Source organism: Pseudophryne corroboree, chromosome 1 (assembly GCF_028390025.1).
Source record: "Pseudophryne corroboree isolate aPseCor3 chromosome 1, aPseCor3.hap2, whole genome shotgun sequence".
Taxonomy (NCBI): domain Eukaryota; kingdom Metazoa; phylum Chordata; class Amphibia; order Anura; family Myobatrachidae; genus Pseudophryne; species Pseudophryne corroboree.
The window spans coordinates 454,482,629-454,502,847 of NC_086444.1; the positions used below are offsets into that span (position 1 = coordinate 454,482,629).

The window sequence follows — 20,219 nt, forward strand, 5'->3', positions numbered from 1 at the left end:
AACTCTGAAGGATTGTGTTATATTGGAAAAGTACTGCCTGAAGTAATGACTGTATCACATGCCAAAATGAAAGATATACACCGTGGTGCCCAAGCTCCTTATACTCACACCCACTACGAGCACGTAGTTAAAAGGCAACTGACAGAAAGGACAGAGCATTTGGCCTCTGACATGATCCACGAATCCACCGGAATTCAGGTCCTACTTGCGTTAGATTTCACTCGCACCGCTAGAGGAGTGCTGAACTATAGATATATCTCTGCGCTTGCAAATTTGTTAGACAATATCACAGAAATGTATGATGACACGTTTAGGTATACTGGAAGAGAACTTCAAGCTTATAAAATAGAACTGGTTCAGCATAGAATGGTTCTTAATTATCTCACAGCAGTAACAGGTGGATATTGTGTCACACTGGCAACGCAGTACGGCGTGAAATGCTGCACATATATAACGAATAGTACCGAGGATCCGGTCGAGGTCATAGACCAAAAGATGGACGATATTCTCCAATTAAAGTGGGAATTTCGCAGGAGACACAATCTCACCCTTGCTGCTGTGGGTAATGAGCTGACTGGTTGGGTGTCATGGTTGAACCCGCAAAATTGGTTCTCTGGTTTAGGAGAATGGGCTCAAGGAGTCATAATGGATGTAGGGAAGTTTCTCCTATGTATCTTAGGTGTTGTCATAACGATTGGCTTGATATTTAGATGCGGTCAGGCTTTAATGAAGTGCAAACGTAGTACCAGGGTAATGAGTCTAAGGAGTGAGGAAATTGTAATTCCAATGGATTTGATTTATGACCCAACTGTAGAAACAATGATGTGATGAAAATGCGATTATACGGTCCGTTTCTTTCACCTGTTTTTCCGGTTTTTCCAAGGTAAAAAGACCCACTTTTGACGAGGAATTTGATGACCCTGTATACAGACAACTGATGTATTAAAGAAGAAGTTTTGACAACCTTATACACAGATATTTGATGAACTATGCCATAGACCCCCAGTTTCCCTAGAAATTTTAAAATTACGCTAGCCCAACACTTTTGTAAGTCTATGGACATTGACAAAGCTTTTTGCCCACACCTTTTGGCAAAAGCCCAAAGAAGACTGCATTCAACAGACACCGAACAAGACTTCAACCGACAAATGTTCATTAACCTGACATAGAATACCACTGCATTTACCATAATTGTGTCTTATCTTCATCTCTACAACCTTCAGGTAATTACACACATAGTCGATAGGGAATACCCGCACAGATATCAGCAATCACATATTCCCCCATTCATGTATCATCAACTAAAATGTGCTCCCCCATTTTGTTACAACCACAGCCGAAAAGAGCTCGGTAAAGTTTGACAGCCCATCCACAGACCCGTACCACGGGATAAGAAGGAATTCGAATGTATACTTCGCAATACCTCGAAGCTTGATTTAAAACACGTACGGCACGATGATACATGACCCCCCCCAAACATGGATTCATACACACATGCTTCTGCTATCTCAATAGGTCATACCCTTTTCCTACCTTCTCCTCTCCTCCCCTACCCAATCATAGAAATGTATTTACACTTGACATATATTTTTCTCTTTTTGAAATGTTTTAGGAAGTGGCAGTTATTGTTGACTGCCAAAGGGAGGACTGTCAAAGTCAGAAAAATATCACGCTACACACTGCCATATTTGCACCTCATGCGAGTGCCTATTGCACGTTCATGAGCCCTGCCGTGCGTGCGCATACTCGCTGTTGCGTGCACCCGCTGGCGCACAGTGTGCGCATTTACGGTAAAGTTTATGTGCGTCTGGCGGGCGACTCGTTCGTAACATATTTTAACTATATAATGTATTTTGTAGATTATGGTCCCTTTGATAGAATCTGAAAGTTTAGTTAAGGTAGCATGTTCATAGACAGAGAGATCCCTCTTTGTTTGATACGAAGGGTCAGACAAGGGTTATACAGTGGTGTTTAGTATCCATCGGAAGAGTATTTAATTAGCAATATTCCGGTGTTGGTTTGAAGCAGATTAATCGCTCGAGCGAATAGTTATGGACATAAGAAGATTATGTACTTTTACTATTATTTGCACTTACTTATCCATGCGGCGGGAAACCTAGTTTCCCACCCACCTGAGCAGTTGGAAATAGTCACAGCCCACCTGTATGAATCAACCTATGACCTTTTGTTATAATGCGAAGACGAATTCCTGTGTCCAATGAGATTGTAGGGACCATTGAATTGTATTGTGTGTGGGGCATAAATAGACAAGCCGATCATATCCAGCTCACTCTTCAACGGTTCTCATTGCTGATAATCGGGAGCTGGATATCCAGAGGCGCATGCGATTGTTTCCCTTGTGCGTAAGTTTTCTCCGCAATCATATTGTCTTTATTGGTATTGTGGGCCATATCTCTCTCTCTCTTCTCCTCTTTCTCTCATTTTCCCTTAAACGTACTTGTATTGTATTGTATTTCCTGTGTAGTTATCTGGTTAGTTAGTCTATGTTATATTGGTAGTGTATGACTTGTATGGTATTATTCTTTTGCAAGTATAACATTCATATAAGGCGTTAGACCCTAAGCCCGGTATTTGTGTATTTCTTATAGTGTTAAATATTCTCAGAGCGTCGGAGACGCTTGAACAGCTTTAAGTTAATAAGGTTACATTGTGTTGCATCTACACCCCACCATTACACTAAGGTTTTTCTGTATAAAACATTGTTCATGGTTTACATGTAAAGGTTTAACGTTGTGAGCGTCCGCGCCGCTGGTGATCTTCTCGTGGTCCCGAGCGTCCGCTACGCTATAGCGAACCATAACGTTAGTCGGCAGCCAATAGCGGGCCTGCCTGTGATCTCTTGGCCGTGAGCGAACGTAACGCGTGAGCGTCTCGACTACGGCTAAGCGATTGTTACGCAACGTGCGTACCCTTACGGTACTCCAGACGTCAATAGCGTACAGTGTTCTTAGGCCTCTTAAAGGGTTTTAAGTAAGATAAATATTTAGCTTTATCAGTGCAAAAAACCCCGCCATTAAGATATACAAAACGCGGGAGAAGCCCGCCGCTGAGGGGGCGGGGCCTTCTTCCTCAGCACACCAGCGCCATTTTCTCTTCACAGCTCCGCTGGAAGGACGCTCCCCAGGCTCTCCCCTGAAGTATCCTGTACAAGAAGGGTAAAAAAGAGAGGGGGGGGCACATAAATTTAGGCGCAAATAAGATAATAAGCAGCTATTGGGAAAAATCACTCATTATAGTGTAAATCCCTGTGTTATATAGCGCTGTGGTGTGTGCTGGCATACTCTCTCTCTGTCTCCCCAAAGGACTTTGTGGGGTCCTGTCCTCAGTCAGAGCATTCCCTGTGTGTGTGCGGTGTGTCGGTACGGCTGTGTCGACATGTTTGATGAGGAGGGTTACGTGGAGGCGGAGCAAGGGAAGATAAGTGTGGTGTCGCCCCCGACGGGGCCGACACCGAAATGGATGGATATGTGGAAGGTCTTAACAGACAGTGTCAATTCCTTGCATAAAAGGTTCGATGACGCAGCAGCCTTGGGACAGCCGGGATCTCAGCCCGCGCCTGCTCAGGCGTCTCAGAGGCCATCAGGGGCTCATAAACGCCCGCTAGCTCAGATGGTAGACACAGATGTCGACACGGAGTCTGACTCCAGTGTAGATGAGAATGAGACAAATGCACAGTCTACAAAAGCCATCCGATGCATGATTACTGCAATGAAAAATGTATTGCACATTTCTGATATTAACCCGGTTACTACCAAGAAGGGTATTATGTTTGGGGAGAAAAAGCAGCCAGTGACTTTTCCCCCATCTGATGAATTAAATGAATTGTGTGAGGAAGCGTGGAGTTCCCCCGATAAGAAACTAGTGATTTCTAAGAGGTTACTGATGGCGTATCCTTTCCCGCCAACGGATAGGTTACGTTGGGAAACATCCCCTAGGGTGGACAAGGCGCTCACACGCTTATCAAAAAAGGTGGCACTGCCGTCTCAGGATACGGCTGCCTTAAAGGAGCCTGCGGATAGAAAGCAGGAAGCTATCCTGAAGTCTGTGTATACACACTCAGGTACTATACTGAGACCTGCTATTGCTTCAGCATGGATGTGTAGTGCTGCAGCCGCATGGTCTGATACCCTGTCAGACAACATTGATTCCCTCGACAGGGATACTATTTTGCTTACCATAGAACATATAAAAGACGTCGTCTTATATATGCGGGATGCACAGAGGGACATTTGCCCGCTGGCATCTAGAATTAATGCAATGTCCATTTCTGCCAGGAGAGTATTATGGACTCGGCAGTGGACAGGTGATGCTGATTCTAAAAGACACATGGAGGTTTTGCCTTATAAGGGTGAGGAATTGTTTGGGGACGGTCTCTCGGACCTCGTATCCACGGCAACAGCCGGGAAGTCAACTTTTTTACCTCAGGTTCCCTCTGTCACAACTGAGGGCCTGAGCTGACGGGAGGCAGCCTCAGTTGTAGGGGCTGAGATGTACCGGAACCTGGGAGGTTGTATCAGACCCCTGGACATGTAAGTAACATGAATAATAACTGCCCGAAGGCGTGACCACGACAACTTGGATAAAAGTCAATGATGTTTATTATGACAACTCCGCAACACAGCAGCAGTAAAAGAAAACGTAAAAGTCAGCAAAGAATAAATACAGTTCCTGGGTACTACAGGATGGCAGGAGCCACAGGGCACTGGTAGTGTGAGATAGTTCTTATGATCTTCTAGATGGAAAGTCCTTACCAGGCCCGACTGTAGCAATGGAGATAACCCAGGATTGTGCCAGCTGGTGTTCCAGGAAAAGCTGGGTTGCTGAAGATAAAACAGCTGCTGTGGATACTGGCTGGAACCAGACTGTTGTTAGCACGGAGTGGATACTGGCTGGAACCAGTTAAATAATAAATGAACTTGGGAGCGATGAAATATGAACTGAAATGTAGAACTTGAGAGCGGAGAAATAATAATACCGGTGGAGAGTGGTAAAGTGTAGAAAGGACACCGGCCCTTTAAGGGAAGCTGTACTCTGCTGGAAGCTGAGCTGGAAGCAGGTAATGTTGTAGCTGGAAACGGATGAATCCACAATGGATTGAAGAGTCAGGCTACACCGCAGGTGGAATGCTGGTGCGGGTCTCTATGGTGGAAGTCTTGAGACAGGAGCTGGAACCTGGAAGACAATCACAGGAGAGAGACAAACAGGAACTAGGTTTGACAACCAAAGCACTGACGCCTTCCTTGCTCAGGCACAGTGTATTTATACCTGCAGCAAGGAAGGGATTGGCTAGGCAATTATGCAGATTATCAATACTGAGAACAGATTGGTGGAAATGATCAGCTGACAGAATCCAAGATGGCTGCGCCCATGCAGACACTTGGAGGGAAGTTTGGTTTGTAATCCATCTGGTAATGAAAACAGTAATGGCGGCGCCGGCCACCGGAGACAGGAGGCGCCAGGCTGACAGATGCACATCCAACCACGCGGACACAGCGGAGGCCGCGGCTGACGTAATCGCCACTCAGACACTCTGCATGCAGAAGTTCAGGGACGGCGGCGGAGGCCGCGGGAGACGCCATGCCAGGTGTAATATGGCGTTTACTGTGACAGCGTCCCAGAGTGACAGGAGAGGATACAGGAATGTACACATCAGGATAACAGATGGGATCCGGTCCTGGAGCGCTGAGCCAGCCTTAGGAGGCATCTGATGGGTAAGAAATGGCGTCCAGATACCCGGATCGTGACAGCACCCCCCCCTTTAGGAGTGGCCCCAGGACACTTCTTTGGCTTTTGAGGAAACTTGGAATGGAATCTCCGGACCAAGGCAGGAGCATGGACATCAGAAGCATTGGTCCATGAACGTTCCTCAGGACCATAACCCTTCCAGTCAATAAGATATTGTAGTTGACCGTAACGGTGACGTGAGTCCAGGATCTTGGCCACTTCATACTCAACGCCTCGTTGAGTTTGGACTTTCGGAGTTGGAGGAAGTGAGGAATGAAACCGATTCAAGATCAGCGGTTTCAACAGGGAAACATGGAATGTCCTGGGTATTTTTAAGAAGGGAGGCAACTGGAGTCTGTAAGCAACAGGATTGATGACTTGTTCAATCTTGAAAGGACCGATATAGCGAGGTGCAAACTTCATACTGGGAACTCTTAACCTCAAATTCTTCGTGGATAACCATACCCGATCACCCACCTTGAGAGCAGGAACTGCTCGACGCTTCTTATCCGCAAACTTCTTGTACCTGAACGATGCCTTGAGCAGAGCTGATCGTACGCTCTTCCAGATATTGGTAAACTGATGCAAGGTGATATCCACTGCGGGAACAGAAGTTGCTGGAAGCGGTTGGAACTCAGGGACTTTAGGGTGGAATCCAAAGTTAGTGAAGAATGGTGTTGAAGCAGATGAAGAATGATACTGGTTGTTATGACAGAACTCGGCCCAGGGAAGTAATTGAACCCAGTCATCTTGAGAGGAGGACACATAGATGCGGAGGAAGGCCTCCAAGTCCTGATTCACCCTCTCGGTTTGACCATTGGTCTGAGGATGGTAAGCCGTGGAAAACTTTAGCTTGACTTGGAGGACTTGACATAAACTTCGCCAGAATTTGGCTGTGAATTGAACTCCTCGATCTGAGATAATTTCTTCAGGAAGACCGTGGAGTCGGAAGATCTCTTGTATGAATACTTGAGCCAACTTGGAAGCTGACGGAAGACCGGTGAGAGGAATGAAGTGTGCCATCTTGGTGAACCGGTCAACTACCACCCAGATGGTATTGAACTTGTTGCACATGGGTAAGTCTGTAATGAAATCCATCGACAAGTGGGTCCATGGTCGACGGGGAACGGATAGTGGAACCAGTTGCCCCGCAGGCGACTGGCGGGATACTTTATGTTGGGCACACTTTGGGCAAGATGCAATAAACTCCAAGACGTCCTTTTTCAGAGTTGGCCACCAATAGGACCTAGAGATAAACTCCAGGGTTTTTTGGATACCTGTATGTCCGGCAAAACGGGAAGCATGGGCCCAATGCATGAGCTTCTTCCTTAGCATCGGCTTCACAAAACTTTTCCCTGATGGGGGCGTAGAGTCCATCCCTACCGTGGAGAATGCCAACGGATTTATAATAGGATGCTTGTCTGAAGACTCTGACTCATTTTCTTGCTCCCATGAGCGGGAAAGGGCATCGGCCTTGCGATTCTGAGAGCCCGGACAGAACTGGAGTTTAAAGTCGAACCTGGAAAAGAAAAGTGCCCATCTGGCCTGACGAGGGTTGAGACATTGTGCGCCCTTCAGGTATAAAAGGTTCTTGTGGTCTGTAAGTATGGTGATTAAATGAGAAGCTCCCTCCAACAGATACCTCCACTCTTCTAGAGCGAGCTTGATGGCTAGCAACTCCTGGTCGCCAATGGCATAGTTGCGCTCAGCTGGGGAGAACTTCCGGGAGAAGAAACTGCAAGGGTGTAAATGGCCATCTTTAGCCCTCTGAGATAACACCGCTCCTACTCCAACGGAGGAGGCATCCACCTCTAAGATGAAAGGAGAGTCGATGTCAGGCTGTTTCAGAACAGGCGCAGAGATGAACCTTTGTTTTAAAAGATGAAATGCTTGCATGGCTTCTTCAGACCACTTGGACGGGTTAGCACCCTTCTTAGTGAAAGCAGTAATAGGCGCCACAATGGTGGAAAAGTCTCGTATAAACTTTCGGTAATAGTTGGCGAACCCTAAGAACCTCTGGACCCCTTTGAGGGTTAAGGGTACCGGCCAATTTTGGATTGCTTGTAGTTTCTCAGGATCCATCTCTAGTCCGGAACCGGACACAATGTACCCTAGAAACGGAATGGACTTGACTTCAAAGACGCATTTTTCTAATTTGCAATAGAGATGATTGACACGGAGACGGGACAGAACCTCTTTAACTCAAAAACGATGTTCCTCTAAATCGTTGGCAAAAATGAGGATATCGTCTAGATAGACCACGACATGACGGTATAGAATGTCTCTGAAGATCTCATTGACAAAATGCTGGAAGACAGCTGGAGCATTGCTCAATCCGAAGGGCATGACGAGGTACTCATAATGTCCGTCACGGGTGTTAAAGGCGGTCTTCCACTCGTCACCCTCACGGATCCGGATGAGATTGTATGCACCTCGCAAGTCCAGCTTTGTAAAGATGGTAGCTCCGCTAACTCTGTCAAAGAGCTCAGTAATCAGGGGTAAAGGATAACGGTTCTTGATGGTAATGTCGTTCAAACCTCTGTAGTCGATGCACGGCCGCAGACCACCATCTTTCTTTTTTACAAAAAAGAAGCCTGCGCCGGCTGGAGAAGAAGAAGGTCGAATGAACCCCTTTGCTAGGTTCTCTTTAATATATTCCTCCATAGAATGCGTCTCAGGCAGAGACAACGGATAAGTTCGGCCTCGAGGTGGAACCTTCCCTGGAACGAGATCAATCGGACAGTCCCATTCTCTATGAGGAGGAAGGATATCAGCAGAAGCTTTACTGAACACATCCGTGAAATCTTGATATGGAGGAGGTGGAACATCAGACGACCTGGGGGAGGAAGAACAGACAGGCAATACTTTAAACAAACATGTCTCAGCACAGGAGGAACCCCATGCCAGGATTTGCGTAGTCGTCCAATCAATTGTAGGATTGTGAAGACGGAGCCATGGAAGGCCCAGGACCACAGGATGTGTGGCTCTTGGAATCACTAAAAAAGAAATAAGTTCGGAATGAAGAACTCCCACTCTCAGACGAACTGGTAGAGTCCTTAAAGAAATAACTGCATCAAAAATTTTGCTGCCATCCACGGCAGTTAAAGAAATGGACGAAGGAAGTCTCTCGGTGGGTAGGGACCACCGTTTAACATAGGCTTCGGTAATAAAGTTCCCAGCTGCTCCGGAATCAAGGAGGGCAATGACGTTCCGATAACGTTGAGCAACTTGAAGCGAGACTGGGAGATTACAATCTTGAGGAGATGGAGAGGAGATCATTACTCCTAGCCGGCCCTCTCCTTGGCGAGCTAGGATTTGGAGTTTTCCGGACGTTTGGGACAGGCATTAATGGTGTGAGACGGAGCTGCACAATAGAGACAGAGAAACTCGGAGAGACGTCTTCGGCGCTCAGCAGGAGTTAAACGGGAACGGCCAAGTTGCATGGGCTCATCTTTAGATGGTGACAGTTGACGAGGAGGAGGAGCAGAAGATTTTGGAGCAGATGATCTTCCACGCTCAGTTGCTCTCTGAAACGTAAATCAACTTTCGTGCAGAGTGAGATTAGCTCATCTAACTTAGAAGGTAAGTCTCTGGTAGCTAACTCATCTTTAATACGCTCAGATAAGCCATGCCAGAATGCAGCATACAGGGCCTCGTCGTTCCATGCCAGTTCGGATGCCAGGATCTGGAACTGTATCAGATATTGTCCTACAGTACGTGACCCCTGGCGTAAACGGAGAATCTCGGATGAAGCTGAGGTTACCCGGCCTGGCTCGTCGAAGATGCGCCTGAATGTTGACACGAAGGCAGTGTAGGAAGATAGCAGGGTGTCGGACCTCTCCCATAACGGTGATGCCCAATCAAGGGCTGAGCCACTGAGAAGAGAAATAATGTAGGCAATTTTTGTACGGTCACTGGGAAAATTGCCAGGTTGTAGCTCAAACTGAATCTCACACTGGTTGAGAAATCCCCTGCAGAATCTTGGAGATCCGTCAAATTTTGCTGGCGTTGGAAGATGAAGACGTGGAGCAGAAATGGGTAAGGTGGGTGGGGTTATAGCTGGAGTCACTGTGGTTGACGCACCAGGCGCGCCTGATCCACGGAGAGTTGTCTGAATCCCATCCAGCCGAGTAGAGAGATCCTGGAGACAGCGGATGATGTGGCCCTGTGCAGCCTCCTGATGTTCTAGTCGGGCTGCCAGTTCTTGCATCGGCCTGGCCGCTTGATCCTGGTCTCCGGCTGGATTCATTAGGTCAGTGCTTACTGTCACAACTGAGGGCCTGAGCTGACGGGAGGCAGCCTCAGTTGTAGGGGCTGAGATGTACCGGAACCTGGGAGGTTGTATCAGACCCCTGGACATGTAAGTAACATGAATAATAACTGCCCGAAGGCGTGACCACGACAACTTGGATAAAAGTCAATGATGTTTATTATGACAACTCCGCAACACAGCAGCAGTAAAAGAAAACGTAAAAGTCAGCAAAGAATAAATACAGTTCCTGGGTACTACAGGATGGCAGGAGCCACAGGGCACTGGTAGTGTGAGATAGTTCTTATGATCTTCTAGATGGAAAGTCCTTACCAGGCCCGACTGTAGCAATGGAGATAACCCAGGATTGTGCCAGCTGGTGTTCCAGGAAAAGCTGGGTTGCTGAAGATAAAACAGCTGCTGTGGATACTGGCTGGAACCAGACTGTTGTTAGCACGGAGTGGATACTGGCTGGAACCAGTTAAATAATAAATGAACTTGGGAGCGATGAAATATGAACTGAAATGTAGAACTTGAGAGCGGAGAAATAATAATACCGGTGGAGAGTGGTAAAGTGTAGAAAGGACACCGGCCCTTTAAGGGAAGCTGTACTCTGCTGGAAGCTGAGCTGGAAGCAGGTAATGTTGTAGCTGGAAACGGATGAATCCACAATGGATTGAAGAGTCAGGCTACACCGCAGGTGGAATGCTGGTGCGGGTCTCTATGGTGGAAGTCTTGAGACAGGAGCTGGAACCTGGAAGACAATCACAGGAGAGAGACAAACAGGAACTAGGTTTGACAACCAAAGCACTGACGCCTTCCTTGCTCAGGCACAGTGTATTTATACCTGCAGCAAGGAAGGGATTGGCTAGGCAATTATGCAGATTATCAATACTGAGAACAGATTGGTGGAAATGATCAGCTGACAGAATCCAAGATGGCTGCGCCCATGCAGACACTTGGAGGGAAGTTTGGTTTGTAATCCATGTGGTAATGAAAACAGTAATGGCGGCGCCGGCCACCGGAGACAGGAGGCGCCAGGCTGACAGATGCACATCCAACCACGCGGACACAGCGGAGGCCGCGGCTGACGTAATCGCCACTCAGACACTCTGCATGCAGAAGTTCAGGGACGGCGGCGGAGGCCGCGGGAGACGCCATGCCAGGTGTAATATGGCGTTTACTGTGACAGCGTCCCAGAGTGACAGGAGAGGATACAGGAATGTACACATCAGGATAACAGATGGGATCCGGTCCTGGAGCGCTGAGCCAGCCTTAGGAGGCATCTGATGGGTAAGAAATGGCGTCCAGATACCCGGATCGTGACACCCTCACAGCCTAAGAAAGCACCGTATTATCATGTACAGTCCTTTCGGCCTCAGAAAGGCAAGCGGATCAGAGGCGCATCCTTTCTGCCCAGAGGCAGGGGTAGAGGAAAGAAGCTGCACCAGGCAGCCAGTTCCCAGGAACAAAAATCCTCCCCCGCTTCCTCTAAGTCCTCCGCATGACGCTGGGGCTCCACAGGTGGAGCCGGGTGCGGTGGGGGCGCGTCTCCGAAACTTCAGCAACCAGTGGGTTCGCTCACAAGTGGATCTCTGGGCTGTACAAATTGTATCTCAGGGATACAAGCTGGAGTTCGAGGCGACTCCCCCTCGCCGTTACCTCAAATCAGCCTTGCCAGCTGCTCCCAGGGAAAGGGAGGTAGTACTGGCGGCAATTCACAAGCTGTACCTCCAGCAGGTGATAATCAAGGTTCCCCTCCTTCAACAGGGACGGGGTTACTATTCCACAATGTTTGTGGTACCGAAACCAGACGGTTCAGTGAGACCCATTCTGAATTTAAAATCCTTGAACACTTATATAAGGAAGTTCAGGTTCAAAATGGAATCGCTCAGGGCGGTTATTGCAAGCCTGGAAGAGGGGGATTTTATGGTGTCGCTGGACATCAAGGATGCTTATTTGCATGTCCCCGTTTACCCACCTCACCAGGAGTACCTCAGGTTTGTGGTACAGGATTGTCATTACCAATTCCAGACGTTGCCGTTTGGTCTGTCCACGGCACCGAGAGTATTTACCACGGTAATGGCCGAAATGATGATACTCCTTCGGAAGAAGGGAGTTATAATTATCCCATACTTGGACGATCTCCTTATAAAGGCGAGGTCCAGAGAGCAGTTGTTAGTCAGCGTAGCACTTTCTCTGGAAGTGTTGCAACAGCACGGCTGGATTCTGAATATCCCAAAGTGGCAGCTGATTCCTGCGACGCGTATGCTCTTCCTGGGCATGATTCTGGACACAGAACAGAAGAAGGTGGAGAAGGCCCAGGAATTGTCATCTCTGGTCAGGGACCTCCTGAAAACAAAACAGGTGTCGGTGCATCACTGCACGCGAGTCCTGGGAAAGATGGTGGCTTCTTACGAAGCAATTCCCTTCGGCAGGTTCCATGCAAGGATCTTTCAGTGGGATCTGTTAGACAAATGGTCCGGATCGCATCTTCAGATGCATCGGTTGATCACCCTGTCCCCAAGGGCCAGGGTGTCTCTGCTGTGGTGACTGCAGAGTGCTCATCTTCTCGAGGGCCGCAGATTCGGCATACAGGACTGGGTCCTGGTGACCACGGACGCAAGCCTCCAAAGATGAGGGGCAGTCACTCAGGGAAGGAACTTCCAAGGACTGTGGTCAAGTCAGGAGACTTCACTACACATAAATATACTGGAACTAAGGGCCATTTACAACGCCCTGAGTCAAGCAGAGCCCCTGCTTCAAAACCAACCAGTGCTGATTCAGTCAGACAACATCACGGCGGTCGCCCATGTAAACCGCCAGGGCGGCACAAGAAGCAGGATGGCGATGGCAGAAGCCACAAGGATTCTCCGATGGGCGGAAAATCACGTGCTAGCACTGTCAGCAGTGTTCATTCCGGGAGTGGACAACTGGGAAGCAGACTTCCTCAGCAGGCACGACCTCCACCCGGGAGAGTGGGGACTTCATCCAGAAGTCTTCACGCAGATTGTAAACCGTTAGGAACGGCCACAGGTGGACATGATGGCGTCCCGCCTCAACAAAAAGCTAAAAAAATATTGCGCCAGGTCAAGGGACCCTCAGGCGATAGCTGTGGACGCACTAGTGACACCGTGGGTGTACCAGTCGGTTTATGTGTTCCCTCCTCTTCCTCTCATACCCAAGGTACTGAGGATAGTAAGAAAGAGAGGAGTAAGAACTATACTCATCGTTCCGGATTGGCCAAGAAGAACTTGGTACCCAGAACTACAAGAAATGCTCACAGAGGACCCATGGCCTCTGCCTCTCAGACAGGACCTGTTACAGCAGGGGCCCTGTCTGTTCCAAGACTTACCGCGGCTGCGTTTGACGGCATGGCTGTTGAATGCCGGATCCTAACGAAAAAGGGCATTCCAGATGAAGTGATTCCTACGCTGATAAAGGCTAGGAAAGACGTGACAGCACAACATTATCACCGTATATGGCGAAAATATGTTGCTTGGTGTGAGGCCAGGAAGGCCCCTACAGAGGAATTCCAGCTGGGTCGATTCCTGCACTTCCTACAGTCAGGAGTGACTATGGGTCTAAAATTAGGATCCATAAAGGTCCAGATTTCGGCCCTATCTATTTTCTTTCAGAAAGAACTGGCTTCACTGCCTGAAGTTCAGACGTTTGTTAAGGGAGTGCTGCATATTTAGCCCCCTTTTGTGCCTCCAGTGGCACCTTGGGATCTTAACGTTGTGTTGGGTTTCCTGAAATCCCACTGGTTTGAGCCACTTAAGACCGTGGAGCTAAAATATCTCACGTGGAAAGTGGTCATGCTATTGGCCTTAGCTTCGGCTAGGCGTGTGTCAGAATTGGCGGCTTTGTCATGTAAAAGCCCTTATCTGATCTTCCATATGGACAGGGCAGAATTGAGGACTCGTCCCCAATTTCTCCCTAAGGTGGTATCAGCGTTTCATTTGAACCAACCTATTGTGGTGCCTGCGACTACTCGGGACTTGGAGGACTCCAAGTTACTAGATGTAGTCAGGGCTTTGAAAATCTATGTAGCCAGGACGGCTGGAGTCAGGAAAACTGACTCGCTGTTTATCCTGCATGCACCCAACAAGCTGGGTGCTCCTGCTTCAAAGCAAACTATTGCGCGCTGGATCTGTAACACGATTCAGCAAGCTCATTCTGTGGCAGGATTGCCGCATCCTAAATCAGTAAAAGCCCATTCCACAAGGAAGGTGGGCTCTTCTTGGGCGGCTGCCCGAGGGGTCTCGGCTTTACAGCTTTGCCGAGCTGCTACTTGGTCGGGTTCAAACACATTTGCTAAGTTCTACAAGTTTGATACCCTGGCTGAGGAGGACCTTGCCTTTGCTCATTCGGTGCTGCAGAGTCATCCGCACTCTCCCGCCCGTTTGGGAGCTTTGGTATAATCCCCATGGTCCTTACGGAGTTCCCAGCATCCACTAGGACGTCAGAGAAAATAAGAATTTACTCACCGGTAATTCTATTTCTCGTAGTCCGTAGTGCTGGGCGCCCGTCCCAAGTGCGGACTCTCTGCAATACTTGTATATAGTTATTGCTTAACTAAAGGGTTATTGTTATCAGCCATCTGTTACTGAGGCTCAGTTGTTGTTCATACTGTTAACTGGGTATGGTTATCACGAGTTGTACGGTGTGATTGGTGTGGCTGGTATGAGTCTTACCCTGGATTCCAAATCCTTTCCTTGTTGTGTCAGCTCTTCCGGGCACAGTTTCCTTAACTGAGGTCTGGAGGAGGGGCATAGAGGGAGGAGCCAGTGCACACCAGATAGTACCTAATCTTTCTTTTAGAGTGCCCAGTCTCCTGCGGAGCCCGTCTATTCCCCATGGTCCTTACGGAGTTCCCAGCATCCACTACGGACTACGAGAAATAGAATTACCGGTGAGTAAATTCTTTTTTTTTTCTCTGTGATTTAGTCACCATATCTCTCCTTTATCTCTGCTAGTTCTGACTACACTGCGCAGGGGTTTGGGTAAGAGGTATTGTGCTGCTGCCAATTGTACAGTGTTACCTGATACGGCAAGTTATATCATGTCTGCTTCTGAGGGTAACGGTTCTGGGGCTGAACACACTGCCGGTGTTGCTGAAGCCACAGATCCCTATGAGGAGAATATAGCAGCTGTAGGCTCGGGTTCTGGGGGCTCCTTGCCCCCCAGTGGGACTGTGGCAACGGAGGTACATAATGACCCACCGTGGGCCGCTTTTTCCACGCTTCTACATACGCTAGTTAATAAACTAACCCCCCCTATGGGACCCCCAATGCCGGTACAACCGTATGTGGTCCCTGCAGCTAACCCGCTGTGGGCGTACGATTTATCTGCTCAATTGAAGAAGTTGAACCAGTCCCTGACTACTAAAAAGTCTGACCATCGCTCGCCTAAGCCCAAGGGGTCCTCTAAGCGAGCGCTTGTCTCCTCACAATCCACTGCCGTCACTGAGACCTCGTCTGATGAAGACCCCCACAGGTTCTGACTCAGATATTGCTGATGGGGAGGGTAGTTCACATGTGGATGTTTCTGATCTTTTGGAGGCTATTAAATTAATTCTACAGATTACGGATGATCCTGAGCCATCCATCCCTCCTAAGAAACCAGATAGGTTCAAGCGTCAGAAGGTGGTTAAACAAGTTTTACCTTACTCTGATCCCCTAGTGGATATACGTCAGGAACCCTGGGAAAACCCGGGTACGAAGTTTGTGCCTCAAAAGAAGATGCTGGCTCGCTATCCCCTCGCACTAGAGCTGTCTAAGAATTGGGAAACGCCTCCTCCAGTAGACTCACATGTGGCTAGGATTGTGGTTTCCTCAGCTCTACCTGTCACTACCGTCACGTCTCTAAAAGAGCCTACGGATAAACGTGTGGAGGGTTGTCTTAAAGGGATTTACACCCTCACGGGTGCTGCACAAAGGCCCACTATTGCAGCAACATGGGCTGCAGAGGCTATTGAAGCATGGGCCTTGGAGTTAGAAGCTGAAATCTCCTCTGACCATGCTAGACAATGCTTGTCATATATTGTCACAGCTTCTCGCTATATTAAAGAGGCGGCTTCTGATGCCGGTATCCTAGCAGCCAAGGCCTCTACTACGTCAGTCCTGGCTCGCCGGATATTGTGGCTGAGATCCTGGTCTGTGGATCTGGACTCTAGAAAAACCCTGGAGGTACTCCATTTCAAGGGAGATATTCTGTTTGGGGAGGAATTAAATAAGATAGTGGCTGACTTGGCTACTGCCAAAACTGCCTGTCTGCCAAGTACCGCTCCATCTGTGTCGAAGGCTAAAGGTACTTCCTTTCGCCCCTTTCGTCCTTCAGGTAAAGCAAAAGGTCAGGCGTACAACAAGCAGGCCCGCACTTCCAAACCTGGTAAGCCAAAGCCAAAAAGAGCCTGGGCGGCTTGTCAGCCAGCTTCCAAGGCCGATAAGCCTGCCGAATGACGGGGCGGGCCTCCCCCTGGGAGATCTTAGGGTGGGGGGCCGGCTTCTAGGGTATACCCAGGAATGGTTGAAGACCACTTCAGATGCCTGGGTACGGGAAGTCGTTGTCACAACTGAGGGCCTGAGCTGACGGGAGGCAGCCTCAGTTGTAGGGGCTGAGATGTAACGGAACCTGGGAGGTTGTATCAGACCCCTAGACATGTAAGTAACATGTAGAATAACTGCCCGAAGGCGTGACCACGACAACCAGGATAAAAGTCAATGATGTTTATTATGACAAACTCCGTAACACAGCAGCAGTAAAAGGAAACATAAAAGTCAACAGAGGATAAATACAATTCCTGGGTACTACAGGGTGGCAAGGGCCACAGGCACTGGTAGTGTGAGACAGTTCTTATAATCTTCTAGTTGGAAAGTCCTTACCAGGCCTGACTGTAGCAATGGAGAGAACCCAGGATCGTACCAGCTGATGTTCCAGGAAAGGCTGGGCTGCTGAAGGAAAAACGGCTGCTGTGGATACTGGCTGGAACCAGACTGTTGTTGGTACGGAGTGGATACTGGCTGGAACCAGTTAAATAATAAACGAACTTGAGAGCGATGAAATAATAATGAAGTTTTGAGTTTGAGAGCGGTGAAATAATAATACCGGTGGAGAGTGGTAAACTGCAGAAAGGACACCGGCCCTTTAAGAGAAGCTGTACACTGCTGGAAGCTGGGCTGGAAGCAGGTGATTGTTGTAGCTGGAAACAGGTGAGTCCAGAATGGATCGGAGAGTCAGGCTACACCGCAGATGGAATGCTGGTGCGGGTCTCTATAGCAGAAGTCTGGAGACAGGATCTGGAACCTGGAAGACAACCACAGGAGAGAGACAAACTGGAACTAGGTTAGACAACCAAAGCACTGACGCCTTCCTTGCTCAGGCACAGCATACTTATACCTGCAGCAAGGAAGGGGTTGGCTAGGCAATTATGCAAATCAACAATACAGACAGCAGATTGGTGGAAATAATCAGATGACAAAATCCAAGATGGCTGCGCCCATGCAGACACTTGGAGGGAAGTTTGGTTTGTAATCCATGTGAGAATTGAAACAGTAATGGCGATGCCGGCCACAGGAGACGCCAGACTGACAAGCGCACATTTAACCACGCGGGCACAGCGGAGGCCGCAGCTGATGAAATCACCACTCTGACATTCTGCATGTGGAAACTCAGGAACAGCGGGATCCGGTCCTGGAACGCTGAGCCAGCCTTAGGAGGCATCTGAAGGGTAAGTAATGGCGCCCAGATACCCGGATCGTGACAGCACCCCCCCCTTTAGGAGTGGCCCCAGGACACTTCTTAGGCTTTAAAGGAAACTTTGCGTGGAAATTTCGGACCAAGGCAGGAGCATGGACGTCTGAGGCATTGGTCCAAGAGAGTTCTTCAGGACCATAGCCCTTCCAGTCAATGAGGTATTGTAACTGACCGTAACGGAAACGCGAGTCCAAAATCTTGGCCACCTCGTACTCGACTCCCCGTTGAGTCTGAACTTTGGGAGCTGGAGGAAGTGCGGAATGAAACCGATTCAGGATCAGCGGTTTCAACAAAGAAACATGAAATGTCCTGGGTATTTTCAAGAAGGATGGTAACTGTAACCTGTAGGCAACAGGATTGATGACTTGTTCAATCTTGAAGGGTCCGATGTAGCGAGGTGCAAATTTCATGCTGGGAACTCTCAACCTCAAATTCTTCGTGGACAGCCACACACGATCACCCACCTTGAGAGCAGGAACCGCTCTACGCTTCCTATCGGCAAACTTCTTATACCTGAATGAGGCTTTAAGCAGGGCTGCGCGGACGTTCCTCCAGTTATTTGAAAACTGACGCAAGGTGACATCCACTGCTGGAACAGAAGTTGCGGGAAGCGGTTGGAATTCTGGGACTTTAGGGTGGAATCCATAATTAATGAAGAATGGTGTAGAAGAAGATGAGGAATGGTATTGATTGTTGTGGCTGAACTCGGCCCAAGGAAGGAGTTGAACCCAGTCATCTTGAGAGGAAGACACATATATACGGAGGAAGGCCTCCAAGTCCTGATTCACCCTCTCGGTTTGACCATTGGTCTGAGGATGGTAAGCCGTGGAAAACTTTAACTTGACTTGGAGGGCTTGACACAAACTTCGCCAAAATTTGGCTACAAATTGTACTCCACGATCCGAGATGATCTCTTCAGGAAGACCGTGAAGTCGGAAGATCTCTTGTATAAACACTTGAGCCAACTTGGAAGCTGACGGAAGACCGGTGAGAGGGATGAAATGTGCCATCTTGGTGAACCGGTCAACTACCACCCAGATGGTATTAATCTTGTTGCAGATAGGTAGATCGGAAACAAAGTCCATCGACAAATGGGTCCAAGGTCGACGGGGAACAGATAATGGAACCAGTTGCCCCGCAGGCGACTGGCGGGAGACTTTGTGTTGGGCACACTTTGGGCAGGAGGCAATAAATTCCATAACGTCCTTCTTCAGAGTTGGCCACCAGTAGGACCTAGAAATAAATTCAAGGGTTTTCTGAATGCCTGTATGTCCAGCAAAACGGGAAGCATGGGCCCAATGCATGAGCTTCTTCCTTAGAACTGGCTTAACAAAACTTTTCCCTGGTGGAGGCGTAGAGTCCATCCCTACCGTGGAGAATGCCAACGGATTAATAATAGGATGCTTGTCTGCAGACTCGGACTCATTTTCTTGCTCCCATGAGCGGGAAAGGGCATCGGCCTTACGATTCTGAGAACCCGGACAGAACTGGAGTTTAAAGTCAAACCTAGAGAAGAAAAGTGCCCATCTGGCCTGACGAGGATTCAGACATTGTGCGCCTTTGAGATATAAAAGATTTTTGTGGTCGGTAAGTATGGTGATTGAGTGGGAAGCTCCCTCCAACAGGTATCTCCACTCCTCCAGAGCGAGCTTGATGGCTAGCAACTCCTGATCGCCAATGGCATAGTTGCGCTCAGCTGGGGAGAACTTCCGGGAGAAGAAACTGCAAGGATGTAGATGTCCATCTTTGGCCCTCTGGGATAACACTGCTCCTACTCCAACGGAGGAGGCATCTACCTCTAAGATAAAAGGAGAGTCGGTGTCGGGCTGTTTCAGAACTGGTGCAGAGATGAACCGTTGCTTCAGAAGGTGAAAGGCCTGTGTAGCTTCCTCGGACCACTTGGACGGATTAGCACCTTTCTTGGTTAATGCAGTGATAGGCGCCACGATGGTGGAAAAGTCTCGTATAAATTTTCTATAATAATTGGCGAACCCTAAGAACCTCTGGACCCCTTTGAGGCTTAAGGGTATAGGCCAATTCTGGATTGCTTGGAGTTTCTCAGGATCCATCTCTAGTCCGGAACCGGACACAATGTAACCTAGAAACGGAATGGTTTTAACTTCAAACACACACTTCTCCAATTTACAATAGAGGTGATTGACACGGAGACGGGAAAGAACCTCTTTTACCCAGAAACGATGATCTTCGAGATTATTAGCAAAGATGAGGATGTCGTCTAGATAAACCACGACATGGCGGTACAAGATGTCCCTGAAAATCTCATTCACGAAGTGCTGGAAGACTGCTGGAGCGTTGCTCAATCCGAAGGGCATGACGAGGTACTCATAATGTCCGTCACGGGTGTTAAAGGCGGTCTTCCACTCGTCACCCTCACGGATTCGGATGAGATTGTAGGCACCCCTCAAGTCCAGCTTTGTGAAAATAGTTGCACCACTAACTCTATCAA

General features: G+C 48.5%; 1 protein-coding gene across 4 annotated transcripts in view; it reads left to right on the top strand.

Annotated features, from left to right (window-relative positions):
- Positions 1-20,219, top strand: part of REC8 (REC8 meiotic recombination protein) — a 295,804-nt gene that overhangs the window by 106,970 nt on the left and 168,615 nt on the right. The gene's annotated exons all lie outside the window — the stretch shown is intronic.